The sequence below is a fragment of the Rattus norvegicus genome, chromosome 10 (genome assembly GCF_021556685.1).
Source record: "Rattus norvegicus strain SHRSP/BbbUtx chromosome 10, alternate assembly SHRSP_T2T, whole genome shotgun sequence".
Lineage (NCBI taxonomy): Eukaryota > Metazoa > Chordata > Mammalia > Rodentia > Muridae > Rattus > Rattus norvegicus.
Genome location: NC_141543.1, coordinates 762,438 through 778,761, shown reverse-complemented (window position 1 = coordinate 778,761; position 16,324 = coordinate 762,438).

Sequence of the window (16,324 nt, the reverse complement as noted above, 5' to 3'; positions counted from 1 at the left end):
AATTTTTAGGCGAATTCAGTGAGTTCCCAATGGGATATGCTTGTATGAGTGTGCTTTTCAATATATAGCAACATTTTAAGGAACGGATTCTAAGTATCATGGTGAATTCAGTAGGTTCCCAATAGGATTCGCATTTAATAAGCTTGTTATTCAAGATAGAGCAACGTTTTAACGAACTGAAGCACTGTTTCTTTGAAATCAGTTAGTTCCCAGTAGCAGGCTCTTGTAATATGTGTACTTTAAAGATTTATCAAAATTTGTTGAGCCTAATCTCACATACTTCGTGAATTCAGATTCTTCCAGTAGGGCTCAGTAGTAATAAGTGGACTGTTCGGGATATAGAAAAATTTTCAGGCATGGAATCAAAATTTCTAGGCGAATTCAGTGAGTTCCCAATGGGACATGCTTGTATGAGTGTGCTTTTCAATATATAGCAACACTTTAAGGAACGGAATCTAAGTATCATGGTGAATTCAGTAGGTCCCAGTAGGATTCACAAGTAATAAGCTTGTTATTCAAGATAGAGCAACGTTTTAACGTACTCAAACACTGTTTCTTTGTGAATTTAGTTAGTTCCCGGTAGCAGGCTCTTGTAATATGTGTACTTTTAAAGATTTATCAAAATTTCCTGAGCCGAATATCAGTAACTTCGTGAATTCCGGTAGTTCCAAATAGGCCGCAGTAGTAATAAGTGGACTGTTCGGGATATAGAAAAATTTTCACGAATGGAATCAAAATTTCTAGGCGAATTCAGTGAGTTCCCAATGGGACATGCTTGTTTGAGTGTGCTTTTCAATATATAGCAACATTTTAAGGAACGGAATTTCAGTATCATGGTGAATTCAGTAGGTTCCCAATAGGATTCGCATGTAATAAGCTTGTTATTCAAGATAGAGCAACGTTTTAACGAACTGAAACACTGTTCCTTTGTGAATTCAGTTAGTTCCAAGTAGCAGGCTCTTGTAATTTTGTGCTTTTAAAGATTTATCAAAATTTGGTGAGCAGAATCTCAGTAACTTGGTGAATTCAGTTTCTTCCCAATAGAGCTCAGTAGTAATAAGTGGACTGTTGGGGATATAGAAAAATTTTCACGAATGAAATCAAAATTTCTAGACGAATTCAGGCAGTTACCAATGGGACATGCTTGTATGAGTGTGCTTTTCAATATATAGCAACATATTAAGGAACGGAATCTAAGTATCCTGGTGAATTCAATAGGTCCCCAATAGGATTCACATGTAATAAGATTGTTATTCAAGATAGAACAATGTTTTAGCGAACTGAAGCACTGTTTCTTTGAATTCAGTTAGTTCCCAGTAGAAGGCTCTTGTAATATGTGTACTTTTACAGATTTATCAAAATTTCCTGAGCCGCATCTCAGTAACTTCGTGAATTCCGGTAGTTCCAAATAGGCCGGAGTAGTAATAAGTGGACTGTTCGGGATATAGATAAATTTTCACGAATGAAATCAAAATTTCTAGACGAATTCAGGCAGTTACCAATGGGACATGCTTGTATGAGTGTGCTTTTCAATATATAGCAACATATTAAGGAACGGAATCTAAGTATCATGGTGAATTCAGTAGGTTCCCAAAAGGATTCCCATGTAATAAGCTTGTTATGCAAGGTAGAGCAACGTTTTAACGAACTGAAGCACTGTTTCTTTGAATTCAGTTAGTTCCCAGTAGCAGGCTCTTGTAATATGTATACTTTTAAAGATTTATCAAAATTTGTTGAGCCGAATCTCACATACTTCGTGAATTCAGTTTCCTCCCAATAGGGCTCAGTAGTAATAAGTGGACTGTTCGGGATATAGAAATATTTTCACGAATGGAATCAAAATTTCTAGGCGAATTCAGTGAGTTCCCAATGGGACATGCTTGTATGAGTGTGATTTTCAATATATAGCAACATTTTAAGGAACGAAATCTTAGTATCATGGTGAATTCAATGGGTCCCAATAGGATTCACAAGTAATAAGCTTGTTATTCAAGATAGAGAAAGTTTTAACGAATTGAAACACTATTTCTTTATGAATTCAGTTAGTTCCCAGTACAAGCTCTTGTAATATGTGTACTTTTAAAGATTATCAAAATTTGGTGAGCCGAATCTCAGTAACTTTGTGAATTCACTTAGTTCCCAAGAGGGCTCAGTAGTAATAAGTGGACTGTTCGGGATATAGAAAAATTTTAACGAATGGAATGAAAATTTCTATGCGAATTCAGTGAGTTCCCAATGGTACATGCTTGTATGAGTGTGATTTTCAATATATAGCAACATTTTAAGGAACGAAATCTAAGTATCATGGTGATTTCAATAGGTTCCCAATAGGATTCGCATGTAATAAGCTTGTTATTCAAGATAGAGCAACGTTTTAACGAACTGAAACACTGTTTCTTTGTGAGTTCAGTAAGGCCCAGGAGCAGGCTCTTGTAATTGTGTGCTTTTAAAGATTTATCAAATTTGGTGAGCCGAATCTCAGTAAGTTGGTGAATTCGATTAGTTCCCTTAGGCCGCAGTAGTAATAAGTGGACTCTTCGGGATATAGAAAAATATTGAGGAATGGAATCAAAATTTCTATGCGAATTCAGGGAGTTCCCAATGGGACATGTTGTATGAGTGTGCTTTTCAATATATAGCAACATTTTAAGTAACGGAATCTAAGTATCATGGTGAATTCAGTAGATCTCCAATAGGATTCGCAAGTAATAAGCTTGTTATTCAAGATAGAGCAACGTTTTAACGAACTGAAACACTGTTTCTTTGTGAATTCAGTAAGGCCCAGTAGCAGGCTCTTGTAATTGTGTGCCTAAAGATTTATCAAAATTTGGTGAGCCGATTCTCCGTAAGTTGGTGAATTCGGTCAGTTCCCAATAGGCCGCAGTAGTAATAAGTGGACTGTTCGGGATATAGAAAAATTTTCACTAATGGAATCAAAATTTCTAGGCGAATTCAGGGAGTTCCAAATGGGACATGCTTGTATGAGTGTGCTTTTCAATATATAGCAACATTTTAAGGAACGGAATCTAAGTATCATAGTGAATTCTGTAGGTCCCAATTGGATTCACAAGTAATAAGCTTGTTATTCAAGATAGAGCAACGTTTTAACGTACTCAAACACTGTTTCTTTGTGAATTTAGTTAGTTCCCTGTAGCAGGCTCTTGTAATATGTGTACTTTTAAAGATTTATCAAAATTTCCTGAGCAGAATCTCAGTAACTTCGTGAATTCGGGTAGTTCCAAATAGGCCGCAGTAGTAATAAGTGGACTCTTCGGGATATAGAAAAATTTTAACGAATGGAATCAAAATTTCTAGGCGAATTCAGTGAGTTCCCAATGGGACATGCTTGTATGAGTGTGTTTTTCAATATATAGCAACAGTTTAACGAACGGAATCTCAGTATCATGGTGAATTCAGTAGGTTCCCAATAGGATTCGCATGTAATAAGCTTGTTATTCAAGTTAGAGCAACGTTTTAACGAACTGAAGCACTGTTTCTTTGAATTCAGTTAGTTCCCAGTAGCAGGCTCTTGTAATATGTGTACTTTTAAAGATTTATCAAAATTTGGTGAGCCGAATCTGAGTAACATGGTGAATTTGGTTAGTTCCAAATAGGCCGCAGTAGTAAAAAGTGGACTCTTCGGGATATAGAAATATTTTCACGAATGGAATCAAAATTTCTAGGCGAATTCAGTGAGTTCCCAATGGGACATGCTTGTATGAGTGTGATTTTCAATATATAGCAACATTTTAAGGAACGAAATCTTAGTATCATGGTGAATTCAATGGGTCCCAATAGGATTCACAAGTAATAAGCTTGTTATTCAAGATAGAGAAAGTTTTAACGAATTGAAACACTATTTCTTTATGAATTCAGTTAGTTCCCAGTACAAGCTCTTGTAATATGTGTACTTTTAAAGATTATCAAAATTTGGTGAGCCGAATCTCAGTAACTTTGTGAATTCACTTAGTTCCCAATAGGGCTCAGTAGTAATAAGTGGACTGTTCGGGATATAGAAAAATTTTAACGAATGGAATGAAAATTTCTATGCGAATTCAGTGAGTTCCCAATGGTACATGCTTGTATGAGTGTGATTTTCAATATATAGCAACATTTTAAGGAACGAAATCTAAGTATCATGGTGATTTCAATAGGTTCCCAATAGGATTCGCATGTAATAAGCTTGTTATTCAAGATAGAGCAACGTTTTAACGAACTGAAACACTGTTTCTTTGTGAGTTCAGTAAGGCCCAGGAGAAGGCTCTTGTAATTGTGTGCTTTTAAAGATTTATCAAATTTGGTGAGCCGAATCTCAGTAAGTTGGTGAATTCGATTAGTTCCCTTAGGCCGCAGTAGTAATAAGTGGACTCTTCGGGATATAGAAAAATATTGAGGAATGGAATCAAAATTTCTATGCGAATTCAGGGAGTTCCCAATGGGACATGTTGTATGAGTGTGCTTTTCAATATATAGCAACATTTTAAGTAACGGAATCTAAGTATCATGGTGAATTCAGTAGATCTCCAATAGGATTCGCAAGTAATAAGCTTGTTATTCAAGATAGAGCAACGTTTTAACGAACTGAAACACTGTTTCTTTGTGAATTCAGTAAGGCCCAGTAGCAGGCTCTTGTAATTGTGTGCCTAAAGATTTATCAAAATTTGGTGAGCCGATTCTCCGTAAGTTGGTGAATTCGGTTAGTTCCCAATAGGCCGCAGTAGTAATAAGTGGACTGTTCGGGATATAGAAAAATTTTCACTAATGGAATCAAAATTTCTAGGCGAATTCAGGGAGTTCCAAATGGGACATGCTTGTATGAGTGTGCTTTTCAATATATAGCAACATTTTAAGGAACGGAATCTAAGTATCATAGTGAATTCAGTAGGTCCCAATAGGATTCACAAGTAATAAGCTTGTTATTCAAGATAGAGCAACGTTTTAACGTACTCAAACACTGTTTCTTTGTGAATTTAGTTAGTTCCCTGTAGCAGGCTCTTGTAATATGTGTACTTCTAAAGATTTATCAAAATTTCCTGAGCCGAATCTCAGTAACTTCGTGAATTCGGGTAGTTCCAAATAGGCAGCAGTAGTAATAAGTGGACTCTTTGGCATATAGAAAATTTTTAACGAATGGAATCAACATTTCTAGGCGAATTCAGTGAGTTCCCAATGGGACATGCTTGTATGAGTGTGCTTTTCAATATATAGCAACATTTTAAGGAACGGATTCCAAGTATCATTGTGAATTCAGTAGGTTCCCAATAGGATTCGCATTTAATAAGCTTGTTATTCAAGATAGAGCAACGTTTTAACGAACTGAAGCACTGTTTCTTTGAATTCAGTTAGTTCCCTGTAGCAGGCTCTTGTAATATGTATACTTTAAAGATTTACCAAAATTTGTTGAGCCGATTCTCACATACTTCGTGAATTCAGTTTCTTCCAGTAGGGCTCAGGAGTAATAAGTGGGGTGTTCGGGATATAGAAAAATTTTCACGAATGAATTCAAAATTTCTAGGCGAATTCAGGAAGTTCCCAATGGGACATGCTTGTATGAGTGTGCTTTTCAATATATATCAACATATTAAGGAACGTAATGTAAGTATCATGGTAAATTCAATAGTTTCCCAATAGGATTCGCATGTAATAAGCTTGTTATTCAATATAGAGCAATGTTTTAACGAACTGAAGCACTGTTTCTTTGAATTCAGTTAGTTACCAGTAGAAGGCTATTGCAATATGTGTACTTTTAAAGATTTATTAAAATTTCCTGAGCCGAATCTCAGTAACTTCGTGAATTCCGGTAGTTCGAAATAGGCCGCAGTAGTAATAAGTGGACTGTTCGGGATATAGAAAAATTTTCAGGAATGGAATCAAAATTTCTAGGCGAATTCAGTGAGTTCCCAATGGGACATGCTTGTATGAGTGTGCTTTTCAATATATAGCAACATTTTAAGGAACGGATTCTAAGTATCATGCTGAATTCAGTAGGTTCCCAATAGGATTCGCATGTAATAAGCTTGTTATTCAAGATAGAGCAATGTTTTATCGAACTAAAACACTGTTTCTTTGTGAATTCATTAAGGCCCAGTAGCAGGCTCTTGTAATTGTGTGCTTTTAAAGATTTATCAAAATTTGGTTAGCCGAATCTCAGTAACTTGGTGATTTCGGTTAGTTCCCAATAGGCCGCAGTAGTAATAAGTGGACTCTTCGGGATATAGAAAAATTTTCACGAATGGAATTAAAATTTCTAGGCGAATTCAGGGAGTTCCCAATGGGACATGCTTGTATGAGTGTGTTTTTCAATATATAGCAACAGTTTAACGAACCGAATCTAAGTTCATGGTGAATTCAGTAGGTTCCCAATAGGATTCGCATTTAATAAGCTAGTTATTCAAGGTAGAGCAACGTTTTAAGGAACTGAAGCACTGTTTCTTTGAATTCAGTTAGTTCCCAGTAGCAGGCTCTTGTAATATGTATACTTTTAAAGATTTATCAAAATTTGTTGAGCCGAATCTCACATACTACGTGAATTCAGTTTCTCCAGTAGGGCTCAGTAGTAATAAGTGGACTGTTCGGGATATAGAAAAATTTTCAGGAATGGAATCCAAATTTCTAGGCGAATTCAGGGAATTCCAAATGGGACATGCTTGTATGAGTGTGCTTTTCAATATATAGCAACAGTTTAACGAACGGAATCTAGTATCATGGTGAATTCAGTAGGTTCCCAATAGGATTCGCATGTAATAAGCTTGTTATTCAAGATAGAGCAACGTTTTAACGAAAAGAAGCACCGTTTCTTTGTGAATTCAGTTAGTTCCCAGTAGCAGGCTCTTGTAATATGTATACTTTTAAAGATTTATCAAAATTTGTTGAGCCGAATCTCACATACTTCCTGAATTCAGTTTCTTCCCAATAGGGCTCAGTAGTAATAAGTGGACTGTTCGGGATATAGAAAAATTTTCAGGAATGGAATCAATATTTCTAGGGGAATTCAGTGAGTTCCCAATTGGACATGCTTGTATGATTGTGGTTTTCAATATATAGCAACATTTTAAGGAACGGAATCTTAGTATCATGGTGAATTCAGTAGGTCCCAATTGGATTCACAAGTAATAAGCTAGTTATTCAAGATAGAGCAAAGTTTTAACGAATTGAAACACTGTTTCTCTATGAATTCAGTTAGTTCCCAATACAGGCTCTTGTAATATGTGTACTTTTAAAGATTATCAAAATTTGGTGAGCCGAATCTCTGTAACTTTGAGAATTCACTTAGTTCCCAATAGGGCTCAGTAGTAATAAGTGGACTGTTCGGGATATCGAAAAATTTTCACGAATGGAATGAAAATTTCTATGCGAATTCAGTGAGTTCCCAATGGGACATGCTTGTATGAGTGTGATTTTCAATATATAGCAACATTTTAAGGAACGGAATCTAAGTATAATGGTGAATTCTATAGGTTCCCAATAGGATTCACATGTAATAAGCTTGTTATTCAGATAGAGCAACGTTTTAAAGAACTGAAACACTGTTTCTTTGTGAATTCAGTAAGGCCCAGGATCAGGCTCTTGTAATTGTGTGCTTTTAAAGATTTATCAAATTTGGTGAGCCAATCTCAGTAAGTTGGCGAATTCGATTAGTTCCCTTAGGCCGCAGTAGTAATAAGTGGACTATTCGGGATATAGAAAAATATTGAGGAATGGAATCAAAATTTCTAGGCGAATTCAGGGAGTTCCCAAAGGGACATGCTTGTATGAGTGTGCTTTTCAATATATAGCAACATTTTAAGTAACGTAATCAAAGTATCATGGTGAATTATGTAGATCTCCAATAGGATTCGCAAGTAATAAGCTTGTTATTCAAGATAGAGCAATGTTTTATCGAACTGAAACACTGTTTCTTTGTGAATTCAGTAAGGCCCAGGAGCAGGCTCTTGTAATTGTGTGCTTTTAAAGATTTATCAAAATTTGGTGAGCCAAATCTCAGTAACTTGGTGATTTCGGTTAGTTCCCAATAGGCCGCAGTAGTAATAAGTGGACTCTTCGGGATATAGAAAAATTTACTCGAATGGAATCAAAATTTCTAGGCGAATGCAGGGAGTTCCCAATGGGACATGCTTGTATGAGTGTGATTTTCAATATATAGCAACATTTTAAGGAACGGAATCTAAGTATCATGGTGAATTCAATGGGTCCCAATAGGATTCACAAGTAATAAGCTTGTTATTCAAGATAGAGCAAAGTTTTAACGAATTGAAACACTGTTTCTTTATGAATTCAGTTAGTTCCCAGTACACGCTCTTGTAATATGTGTACTTTTAAAGATTATCAAAATTTGGTGAGCCGAATCTCAGTAACTTTGTGAATTCACTTAGTTCCCAATAGGGCTCAGTAGTAATAAGTGGACTGTTCGGGATATCGAAAAATTTTCACGAATGGAATGAAAATTTCTATGCGAATTCAGTGAGTTCCCAATGGGACATTCTTGTATGAGTGTGATTTTCAATATATAGCAACATTTTAAGGAACGGATTCTAAGTATCATGGTGAATTCAGTAGGTTCCCAATAGGATTCGCATGTAATAAGCTTGTTATTCAAGATAGAGCAATGTTTTATCGAACTGAAACACTGTTTCTTTGTGAATTCAGTAAGGCCCAGTAGCAGGATCTTGTAATTGTGTGCTTTTAAAGATTTATCAAAATTTGGTTAGCCGAATCTCAGTAACTTGGTGATTTCGGTTAGTTCCCAATAGGCCGCAGTAGTAATAAGTGGACTCTTCGGGATATAGAAAAATTTTCACGAATGGAATCAAAATTTCTAGGCGAATTCAGGGAGTTCCCAATGGGACATGCTTGTATGAGTGTGTTTTTCAATATAGCAACAGTTTAACGAACCGAACCTAAGTATCATGGTGAATTCAGTAGGTTCCCAATAGGATTCGCATTTAATAAGCTTGTTATTCAAGGTAGAGCAACGTTTTAAGGAACTGAAGCACTGTTTCTTTGAATTCAGTTAGTTCCCAGTAGCAGGCTCTTGTAATATGTATACTTTTAAAGATTTATCCAAATTTGTAGCCGAATCTCACATACTACGTGAATTCAGTTTCTCCAGTAGGGCTCAGTAGTAATAAGTGGACTGTTCGGATATAGAAAAATTTTCATGAATGGAATCCAAATTTCTAGGCGAATTCAGTGAGTTCCCAATTGGACATTCTTGTATGATTGTGGTTTTCAATATATAGCAACATTTTAAGGAACGGAATCTAAGTATCATGGTGAATTCAGTAGGTCCCAATTGTATTCACAAGTAATAAGCTTGTTATTCAAGATAGAGCAAAGATTTAACGAATTGAAACACTGTTTCTCTATGACTTCAGTTAGTTCCCAGTACAGGCTCTTGTAATATGTGTACTTTTAAAGATTATCAAAATTTGGTGAGCCGAATCTCAGTAACTTTGTGAATTCACTTAGTTCCCAATAGGGCTCAGTAGTAATAAGTGGACTGTTCGGGATATCGAAAAATTTTCACGAATGGAATGAAAATTTCTATGCGAATTCAGTGAGTTCCCAATGGGGCATGCTTGTATGAGTGTGCTTTTCAATATATAGCAATATTTTAAGGAACGGATTCTTAGTATCATGGTGAATGCAGTAGATTCCCAATAGGATTCGCATGAAATAAGCTTGTTATTCAAGATAGAGCAATGTTTTATCGAACTGAAACACTGTTTCTTTGTGAATTCAGTAAAGCCCAGGAGCAGGCTCTTGTAATTGTGTGCTTTTAAAGATTTATCAAAATTTGGTGAGCCGAATCTCAGTAACTTGGTGATTTCGGTTAGTTCCCAATAGGCCGCAGTAGTAATATGTGGACTCTTCGGGATATAGAAAAATTTTCTCGAATGGAATCAAAATTTCTAGGCGAAATCAGGGAGTTCCCAATGGGACATGCTTGTATGAGTGTGATTTTCAATATATAGCAACATTTTAAGGAACGTAATCTAAGTATCATGGTGAAGTCAATGGGTCCCAATAGGATTCACAAGTAATAAGCTTGTTATTCAAGATAGAGCAACGTTTTAACGAACTGAAACACTGTTTCTTTGTGAATTAATTAAGCCCCAGTAGCAGGCTCTTGTAATTGTGTGCTTATAGATTTATCAAAATTTGGTGAGCCGATTCTCCGTAAGTTGGTGAATTCGGTTAATTCCCAATAGGCCGCAGTAGTAATAAGTGGACTGTTCGGGATATAGAAAAATTTTCACGAATGGAATCAAAATTTTTAGGCGAATTCAGGGAGTTCCAAATGGGACATGCTTGTATGAGTGTGCTTTCAATATATAGCAACATTTTAAGGAACGGAATCTAAGTATCATAGTGAATTCAGTAGGTCCCAATAGGATTCACAAGTAATAAGCTTGTTATTCAAGATAGAGCAACGATTTAACGTACTCAAACACTGTTTCTTTGTGAATTTAGTTAGTTCCCTGTAGCAGGCTCTTGTAATATGTGTACTTTTAAAGATTTATCAAAATTTCCTGAACCGAATCTCAGTAACTTCGTGAATTCGGGTAGTTCCAAATAGGCCGCAGTAGTAATAAGTGGACTCTTCGGGATATAGAAAAATTTTAACGAATGGAATCAACATTTCTAGGCGAATTCAGTGAGTTCCCAATGGGACATGCTTGTATGAGTGTGCTTTTCCATATATAGCAACATTTTAAGGTACGGATTCTAAGTATCATGGTGAATTCAGTAGGTTCCCAATAGGATTCGCATTTAATAAGATTGTTATTCAAGATAGAGGAACGTTTTAACGAACTGAAGCACTGTTTCTTTGAATTCAGTTAGTTCCCAGCAGCAGGCTCTTGTAATATGTACACTTTAAAGATTTATCAAAATTTGTTGAGCCGAATCTCACATACTTCGTGAATTCAGTTTCTTCCAGTAGGGCTCAGTATGTATGAGTGGACTGTTCGGGATATAGAAAAATTTTAACTGTTTCTTTGTGAATTCAGTAAGGCCCAGTAGCAGGCTCTTGTAATTGTGTGCTTTTAAAGATTTATCAAAATTTGGTGAGCCGATTCTCAGTAACTTCATGAATTCGGGTAGTTCCAAATAGGCCTCAGTAGTAATAAGTGGACTCCTCGGGATATCGAAAAATTTTAACGAATGGAATCAAAATTTCTAGGCGAATTCAGTGAGTTCCCAATGGGACATGCTTGTATGAGTGTGCTTTTCAATATATAGCAACATTTTAAGGAACGGAATCTAAGTATCATTGTGAATTCAATAGGTCCCAATAGGATTCGCAGGTAATAAGCTTGTTATTCAAGATAGAGCAATGTTTAAACGAATTGAAACACTGTTTCCTTGTGAATTCAGTTAGTTCCAAGTAGCAGGCTCTTGTAAATTTATGCTTTTAAAGATTTATCAAAATTTGGTGAGCAGAATCTCAGATACTAGGTGAATTCATTTTCTTCCCAATAGGGCTCAGTAGTAATAAGTGGACTGTTCGGGATATAGAAAAATTTTCACGAATGGAATCAAAATTTCTAGGCGAATTCAGTGAGTTCCCAATGGCACATGCTTGTATGAGTTTGCTTTTCAATATATAGCAACAGTTTAACGAACGGAATCTAAGTATCATGGTGAATTCAGTAGGTTCCCAATAGGATTCGCATATAATAAGCTTCTTATTCAAGATAGAGCAACGTTTTAACGAACTCAAACAATGTTTCCTTGTGAATTCAGGTGGTTCCCACTAGAAGGTCTTGTAATATGTATAATTTTAAAGATTTATCAAAATTTGTTGAGCCGAATCTCAGATACTTGGTAAATTCAGTTTTTTCCCAATAGGGCTCAGTAGTAATAAGTGGACGGTTCAGGATATAGAAAAATTTTCACGAAAGAAATCAAAATTTCTAGGCGAATTCAGGGATTTCCCAATGGGACATGCTTGTATGAGTGTGCTTTTCAATATACAGCAACATTTTAAGGAATGAATCTAAGTATCATGGTGAATTCAATAGGTTCCCAATAGGACTCGCATGTAATAAGCCTGTTATTCAAGATAGAGCAACGTTTTAAGAAACTGAAACACTGTTTCTTTGTGAATTCAGTTAGTTCCCAGTAGCAGGCTCTTGTAATATGTATACTTTTAAAGATTTATCAAAATTTGTTGAGCCGAATCTCACATACTTCTTGAATTCAGTTTTTTCCCAATTGGGCTCAGTAGTAATAAGTGGACTGTTCGGGATATAGAAAAATTTTCAGGAATGGAATCAAAATTTCTAGGCGAATTCAGTGAGTTCCCAATGGGACATGCTTGTATGAGTGTGCTTTTCAATATATAGCAACATTTTAAGGAACGGAATCTAAGTAACATGGTGAATTCAGTAGTTCCCAATAGGATTCGCATGTAATAAGATTGTTATTCAAGATAAAGCAATGTTTTATCGAACTGAAACACTGTTTCTTTGTGAATTCAGTAAGGCCCAGTAGCAGGCTCTTGTATGTGTGCTTTTAAATATTTATCAAAATTTGGTGAGCCGAATCTCAGTAAGTTGGTGAATTCGATTAGTTCCCAATAGGCCGCAGAAGTAATAAGTGGACTCTTGGGAATATAGAAAAATTTTCTGGAATGGAATCAAAATTTCTAGGAGAATTCAATGAGTTCCCAATGTGACATGCTGGTATGAGTGTGCTTTTCAACATATAGCAACAGTTTAACGAACGGAATCTAAGTATCATGTTGAATTCAGTATGTTCCAAATAGGATTCGCATGTAATAAGCTTCTTATTCAAGACAGAGCAACGTTTTAATGAACTGAAACACTGTTTCTTTGTGAATTCAGTCAGTTCCCAGTAGAAGGCTCATGTAATATGTATACTTTTAAAGATTTATCAGAATTTGGTGAGCCGAATCTCAGTAACTTCGTGAATTCGTGTAGTTCCAAATAGGCCACAGTAGTAATAAGTGGACTGTTTGGGATATAGAAAAATTATCACGAATCGAATCAAAATTTCTAGGCGAATTCAGTGAGTTCACAATGGGACATGCTTGTATGAGTGTGCTTTTCAATATATTGCAACATTTTAAGGAACGGATTCTAAGTATCATGGTGAATTCAGTAGGTTCCCATTAGGAGTCGCATATAATAAGCTTCTTATTCAAGATAGAGCAACGTTTTAACGAACTCAAACACTGTTTCCTTGTGAATTCAGGTAGTTCCCACTAGAAGGTCTTGTAATATGTATACTTTTAAAGATTTATCAAAATTTGTTGAGCCGAATCTCACATACTTGGTAAATTCTGTTTTTTCCCCATAGGGCTCAGTAGTAATAAGTGGACGGTTCGGGATATAGAAAAATTTTCACGAATGAAATCAAAATTTGTAGGCGAATTCAGGGAGTTCCCAATGGGACATGCTTGTATGAGTGTGCTTTTCAATATATAGCAACATTTTAAGGAACGGAATCTAAGTATCATGGTGAATTCAATAGGTTCCCAATAGGACTCGCATGTAATAAGCCTGTTATTCAAGATAGAGCAACGTTTTAAGAAACTGGAACACTGTTTCTTTGTGAATTCAGTTAATTCCCTGTAGCAGGCTCTTGTAATATGTATACTTTTAAAGATTTATCAAAATTTGTTGAGCCGAATCTCACATACTTCGTGAATTCAGTTTCTTCCAGTATTGCTCAGTAGTAATAAGTGGACTGTTCTGGATATAGAAAAATTTTCATTAATGGAATCAAAATTTCTAGGCGAATTCAGTGAGTTCCCAATGGGACATGCTTGTATGAGTGTGCTTTTCAATATAGAGCAACATTTTAAGGAACGGAATCTAAGTATCATGGTGAATTCAGTAGGTTCCCAATAGAATTCACAAGTAATAAGCTTGTTATTCAAGATAGAGCAACTTGTTAACGTACTCAAACAATGTTTCTTTGTGAATTTAGTTAGTTCCCAGAGGCAGGCTCCTGTATATGTGTACTTTTAAAGATTTATCAAAATTTCCTGAGCCGAATCTCAGTAACTTCGTGATTTCGGGTAGTTCGAAATAGGCCGCAGTAGTAATAAGTGGACTCTTCGGGATATAGAAAAATTTTCACGAATGGAATCAAAATTTCTAGGCGAATTCAGTGACTTCCCAATTGGACATGCTTCTATGAGTGTGCTTTTCAATGTATAGCAACATTTTAAGAAACGGATTCTAAGTATCATGGTGAATTTAGTAGGTTCCCAAGAGGATTCGCATGTAATAAGCTTGTTATTCAAGATAGAGCAACGTTTTAACGAACTGAAACACTGTTTCTTTGTGAATTCAGTTAGTTCCAAGTAGCAGGCTCTTGTAATTTTGTGCTTTTAAAGATTTATCAAAATTTGGTGAGCAGAATCTCAAATACTTGGTGAATTCAGTTTCTTCCCAAAAGGGCTCAGTAGTAATAAGTCGACTGTTTGGGATAAGAAATATTTTCACGAATGAAATCAAAATTTCTAGGCGAATTCAGGGAGTTCCCAATGGGACATGCTTGTATGAGTGTGCTTTTCAATATATAGCAACATATTAAGGAACGGAATCTAAGTATCATGGTAAATTCAATAGGTTCCCAAGAGGATTCGCATGTACTAAGCTTGTTATTCTCAATAGAGCAAAGTTTTAACGAACTGAAACACTATTTCTTTGTGAATTCAGTTAGTTCCCAGTAGCAGGTCTTGTAATATGTGTACTTTTAAAGATTTATCAAACTTTGGTGAGCCGAATGTCAGGAACTTGGTGAATTCACTTAGTTACCAATTGGCCGCAGTAGTAATAAGTGGACTGTTCGGGATATCAAAAAATTTTCACGAATGGAATCAAAATTTCTAGGCGAATTCAATGAGTTCCCAAAGGGACATGCTTGTATAGTGTGCTTTTCAATATATAGCAACATTTTAAGGAACGGAATCTAAGTATCATGGTGAATTCAGTAGGTTCCCAAAAGGGTTCGCAAGTAATAAGCTTGTTATTCAAGATAGAGCAATGTTTTAACAAATTGAAACACTGTTTCTTTGTGAATTAAGTTAGTTCCCAGTAGCAGGCTTTTGTAATATGTGTACTTTTAAAGATTTATCAAAATTTGGCTGAGCCAAATCTCAGTAACTTTGTGAATTCACTTAGTTCCCAATAGGCCGCAGTAGTAATAAGTGGACTGTTCGGGATATCGAAAAATTTTCACGAATGGAATGAAAATTTCTATGCGAATTCAGTGAGTTCCCAATGGGACATGCTTGTATGAGTGTGCTTTTCAATATTTAGCAACATTTTAAAGAACGGATTCTAATTATCATTGTGAATTCAGTAGGTTCCCAATAGGATTTGCATTTAATAAGCTTGTTATTCAAGATAGAGCAACGTTTTAACGAACTGAAATACTGTTTCTTTGTGAATTCAGTAAGGCCCAGTAGCAGGCTCTTGTAATTTTGTGCTTTTAAAGATTTATCAAAATTTGGTGAGCCGAATCTCAGTAAGTTGGTGAATTCTGTTAGTTCCCAATAGGCCGCAGTAGTAATAAGTGGACTGTTCGGGATATAGAAAAATTTTCACGAATGGAATCAAAATTTCTAGGCGTATCAGGGAGTTCCCAATGGGACATGCTTGTATGAGTGTGCTTTTCAATATATAGCAACATTTCAAGTAACGGAATCTAAGTATCATGGTGAATTCAGTAGATCTCCAATAGGATTCGCAAGTAATAAGCTTGTTATTCAAGATAGAGCAAAGTTTTAACGAACTGAAACACTGTTTCTTTGTGAATTCAGTTAGTTCCCAGTAGCATGCTCTTGTAATATGTGTCCTTTAAAGATTTATCAAAATTTGGTGAGCCAAATCTGAGTAACATGGTGAATTCGGTTATTTCCCAATAGGCCGCAGTAGTAATAAGTGGACTCTTCGGGATATAGAAAAATTTTCAATGGAATCAAAATTTCTAGGCGAATTCAGTGAGTTCCCAATGGGACATGCTTGTATGAGTGTGCTTTTCAATATATAGCAACAGTTTAACGAACGGAATCTAAGTATCATGGTGAATTCAGTAGGTTCCCAATAGGATTCGGATTTAATAAGCTTGTCATTCAAGATAGAGCAACGTTTTAACGAACTGAAGCACTGTTTCTTTGTAAATTCAGTTAGTTCCCAGTAGCAGGCTCTTGTAATATGTGTACTTTTAAAGACTTATCAAAATTTGGTGAGCCGAATCTCAGTAACTTCGTGAATTTGTGTAGTTCGAAATATGCCGCAGTAGTAATAAGTGGACTGTTCGGGATATAGAAAAATTTTCACTA